Consider the following 5,387-nt stretch of genomic DNA (forward strand, 5'->3'; position numbering starts at 1 on the left):
ATCAGTCTCACTGTCCAAAACTAAGCTGTTAGAAGAGCTAGTTCATTCTGAAGGGTGCAGGGGAAAGCCTGTTTCTTTACTTTTCTCAGCTTCCAGAGGCTGCCCTTATTTCATGACTTGTGACCCCTTCCCACATATTGAAAGCCAGCAGCAATGTAGCATCTTCAAATCTCTCTCTGCTTCTGTCATCACATCACCGTTTTCTCTTTGCTTCTTAATCACATTGCCCCTGTGTCTCCGTCTTAAAAGACCCTTTGTATTATTTGGGGCCCATCCAGAAAATCCAAAATAATCTTCCTATTTCATAATCCTTAATCTATGCACATCTGCAAACTCTTATGCCATGTAAATTAACATAGTCACAGGTTCCAAGGATTAGGTCATTGATGTCTTTGGGGATTTTATTCAGTCTATCACACCAAGGATATTAAACTTATTACTATTTTCACAGGAGAAAAATCGAGAAGGGTATTTAATTTGAATAAATTATTTCTTAAAAGTGAACTTTCCTGACACCCATTTGTTTATAAACTAAATTCGCCTTCATATCATTTATAGTTACAGGCCAGTCTATATTTCTGTTTATATTTAAAAGTGCTACCAAGTTTAATTATTAATAATTTGCCTTTGAATAACCTATACTTGATGGTAACAGTACTTTCACTAGAGTTTGGAGTTTATTTCTGCTTTTATTTCTATTATCAATTTTTTATTTAGTGTATTTTCCTTTTTAATAATTTCAGAAGCTATGATTTATAGTCTTATAATTTTTAATTATACATAAAATACATACCTGTCATAAAATTAAAATGTTAAAATAATCACTAAATCCCTTTGATTATCACTCAAAATGAGTGTATTTAATATATGCAGAATAATTCTGTGCAGTTTTACTAACTTGATTTTCCCACACACAGTATTTGATAGTGATTATTCCATGTTAAAATATTGTCATTGTCTGAGTTGTATTTCACCAAACTTTGTACGTTGAAGTCCTAACCCCATGTACTTCAGAATGTGACTGTATTTAGAATCTTAAAAAGGGGTAATTAAGTTAAAATGTTGTCATTGAGTTGGGCCCTTATAAAAAGAGGAAATTTGGATCCAGACACATACAGAAGATCATGAAAAGATAAAGAAAGAAGACGGCCATCTACAAGCCAAGGAGAGAGGTCTCAGAAGAAAATTAATCTGCTAATACCTTGATCTAAGACTTTTAGCCTCCAGAACTGTGAGAAAGTAAATTTCTGTTAAGCCACCCAGTCTGGGGTACTTTGCTATGGCAATCCTAGCAAATGAATACAAACATTAATGTAGATTTTACTGATTTTAACAGTGTGTAGTATACTATACATCACTGGATGGATACATCACTGTTTATACCTCTATGACTATTGATAATTATACATTTAGATAATCTAAATGGTCAGGTGCTTTAAACCAGGAGTTTTAACTTTCACGACAACTGGCCTACAGAGGTGAGTTAATGATTACTATTTCACATATTATTTGATGGTTTCTAAAAGCTGATAGTTTATTTTTTTTTCTATTGTATTTTTCTTTGACAGTAATGTCTACATTTTCCCACATCAAAGCAAATATCCATGTACTCTGTACAGGTTTCTATAGTTTGTGTTAAGACCAAGGCCAGTTTACACTAGTTGACATTTCTCTCAATTCTTTACACATTCTTCACTTTAAAATACCTCCTAATATTATGATTTGTTTTTGTTTCAATTCTAGGTCTTAGATTTGAATTTTTCTTCATATTACATGTCTGTGGGGTATTTTATCAAAATATCAGGAAGAAGATACACTAAATGACTGAGTTCAAAATATCTTGAAAAAATCGAACAACTAAATAATTTTTAAAACAATAATGAAGCAATAAACTAATATACAATTAATATAACCACATTTTTATTGCTCTATTAAAATTACATTTATTCAAATTATTCTCTTATAAAACCAACCTACCAGAGTGCATGCAACTCCAAGTTGTCAATAAAAAGTTGAAAATTTTCCTTAAACACCAATGATTTGAGTAAATAGCCAAGTATAGAGTATTGTATTTTATTTCAGATATTTGTCTTATATTTAATGGATGCTTAAGAAAATTTTTAAATGCCCTTCAATTTTGAACACGTTAGGAAGAAGAAAAATATAATTACTTTTATACTGCGCCGACACCCATAATTTTACACAGTATTCATGCAAAATGTTGTTTTTAAATTTATTGGTACAAAGATGTTACTATCCTTCAATTCAAAAGTAATGCAGAGGAAGTGGCTATGCGAGGGCTGCGGCACAGCTAGCAGAGCCGTGGTCCGGACCACAGCGTGTGCCTGAAGCTCTCCGCCTTCCCCCACCCGCCAGCCCGAGGCAGCCCGAGCCCAGCCCCTGGCCCCAGCAGCAGCCCCGAGAGCACCCCAGTAGCAGCGCCATGGCCAGGTGGAACGTCTACAAAGACAAGCTCATGGCAGAAGGGACCTGTCAGGACGCGGCCATCGTGGGCTATAAGAACTTGCCCTCCGTCTGGGCAGCCGTCCCTGGAAAAAACTTCATCAACATCACGCCAGCTGAGATTGGTACCCTGGTTGGCAAAGACGGGTCAAGTTTTTACGTGAATGGGCTAACGCTTGGGGGCCAGAAATGGTCTGTGATCCAGGACTCACTGCTGCAGGACGGGGAATTTACCATGGATCTTCGTACCAAGAGCACCTGCGGAGCCGCCACCTTCGATATCATTGTTACCCTGAATGTCAAGACGCTAGCCCTGCTGATGGGCAAAGAAGGTGTACAGGATGGTATGATCAACAAGAAATATTATGAAATGGCCTCCCACCTGCGGCGTTCCCAATACTGACCTCGTCTGTCCCTCCCCGTCCCCCACTCCCCACTGCTTTTGCACGCCTCTACATCCCACACACACGTACGCCATTTTTATTTTGGAGGCCATTACCCCACACCCCTTATGCTGCCAAAACCACATGGGCTGGGGACCTGGGCAGGAAGGACAGACACGCTTCCCCAACCCATGCCCCTCCTGTGTGTGGTTTGAAAATTTTTCTGTTTGGGGATTTTTTTTCCCAATAAAAAAGGTTATACTAAAAAAATAAAAATAAAAAACCAACTGTACCTGTATATGTCTCTTTTATTTTAACATCTTTATTGGAGTATAATTGCCTTACAATGGTGTGTTAGTTTCTGCTTTATAACAAAGTGAATCACCTATACATACACATATATCACCATATCAACACTGTCTTGCATCTCACTCCCACCCTCCTTATCCCACCTCTCTAGGTGGTCACAAAGCATGGAGCTGATGTCCCTGTGTTATGTGGCTTCTTCCCACTAGCTATTTTACATTTGGTAGTGTATATATGTCCATGCCACTCTCTCACTTCGTCCCAGCTTACCCTTACCCTCCCCGTGTGCGCAAGTCCACTCTCTAAGCCTGCATCTTTATTCCTGTCCTACCCCAAGGTTCTTCAGAACCACTGTTTTTTTTTTTTTTTTTTTTTTTTTAGATTCCATATATATGTGTTAGCATACGGTATTTGTTTTTCTCTTCCTGACTTACTTCACTCTGTATGACAGACTCTTTGTCCACCCACCTCAATACAAATAACTCAATTTTGTTTCTTTTTTATGGCTGAGTAATATTCCATTGTATCTATGTGCCACATCTTCTTTATCCATTCATCTGTCGATGGACACTTCGGTTGCTTCCATGTCCTGGCTATTGTAAATAGAGCTGCAATGAACATTGTGGTACATGACTCTTTTTGAATTATGGTTTTCTCTGGGTATATGCCCAGTAGTGGGATTGCTGGATCGTATGGTAGTTTTATTTTTAGGTTTTTAAGGAACCTCCATACTGTTCTCCACAGTGGCTGTATCAAATACATTCCCACCAACAGTGTATGAGTGTTCCCTTTTCTCCACACCCTCTCCAGCATTTATTGTTTGTAGATTTTTTGATGATGGCCATTCTGACTGGTGTGAGGTGATACCTCACTGTAGTTTTGATTTGCATTTCTCTAATGATTAGTGATGTTGAGCACCCTTGCATGTGTTTGATGGCAATCTGTATATCTTCTTTGGAGAAATGTCTGTTTAGGTCTTCTGCCCATTTTTGGATTGGGTTACTTGTTTATTTGATATTGAGCTGCATGAGCTGCTTGTAAATTTTGAAGATTAATCCTTTGTCAGTTTGCTTCATATTTTCTCCCATTCTGAGGGTTGTCTTTTTGTCTTGTTTATGTTTTCCTTTGTTATGCAAAAGCTTTTAAATTTCATTAGGTCCCATTTGTTTATTTTTGTTTTTATTTCCATTTCTCTAGGAGGTGGGTCAAAAAGGATCTTGCTGTGATTTACGTCATAGAGTGTTCTGCCTATGTTTTCATCTAAGAGTTCTATAGTGTCTGGCCTTACATTTAGGTCTTTAATCCATTTTGAGTTTGTTTTTGTGTATGGTGTTAGGGAGTGTTCAAATTTCATTCTTTTACACGTAGCTGTCCAGTTTTCCCAGCGCCACTTATTGAAGAGGCTGTCTTTTCTCCATTTTATGTTCTTGCCTCCTTTGTTGTAAATTAGGTGACAATATGTGCGTGGGTTTATCTCTGGGCTTTCTATCCTGTTCCATTGATCTATATTTCTGTTTTGGTGCTGGTACCATGCTGTCTTTATTACTGTAACTTTGCAGTATAGTCTGAAGTCAGAGAGCCTGATTCCTCCAGCTCCATTTTTCTTTCTCAAGATTGCTTTGGCTATTCAGGGTCTTTGGTGTTTCCATACAAATTGTGAAATTCTTTGTTCTAGTTCTGTGAAAAATGCCACTAGTAGTTTGATAGAGATTGTATTGAATCTGTAGATTGCTTTGGGTAGTAGTAGAGTCATTTTCACATTGTTGATTCTTCCAATCCAAGAACATGTATATATCTCTCCATCTGTTTGTATCATCTTTGATTTTTTCATCAGTGTCTTATACTTTTCTGCATACAGGTCTTTTGTCTCTTTACATAGGTTTATTCTTAGGTACTGTATTCCTTTTGTTCCAATGGTAAATGGGAGTGTTTCCTTAATTCCTCTTTCAGTTTTTGCATCATTAGTGTATAGGAATGCAAGAGATTTCTGTGCATTAATTTTCTATCCTGCTACTTTACCAAATTCATTGATTAGCTCTAGTCGTTTTCTGGTAGCATCTTTAGGATTCTCTATGTATAGTGTCATGTTATCTGCAAACAGTGACAGTTGTACTTCTTCTTTTCTGATTTGGATTCCTTTTATTTCTTTTTCTTCTCTGATTGCTGTGGCTAAAACTTCCAAAACTATGTTGAATAATAGTGGTGAGAGTGGACAAACTTGTCTTGTTCTTGATC

General features: G+C 37.3%; 1 pseudogene; it reads left to right on the plus strand.

Moving 5' to 3' along the window:
• Positions 1-2,299: 2,299 nt before the first annotated feature.
• Positions 2,300-2,867, plus strand: LOC137220643 (profilin-1 pseudogene; annotated as a pseudogene).
• Positions 2,868-5,387: the final 2,520 nt, after the last annotated feature.

The sequence above is a fragment of the Pseudorca crassidens genome, chromosome 3 (assembly GCF_039906515.1).
Source record: "Pseudorca crassidens isolate mPseCra1 chromosome 3, mPseCra1.hap1, whole genome shotgun sequence".
NCBI lineage: Eukaryota > Metazoa > Chordata > Mammalia > Artiodactyla > Delphinidae > Pseudorca > Pseudorca crassidens.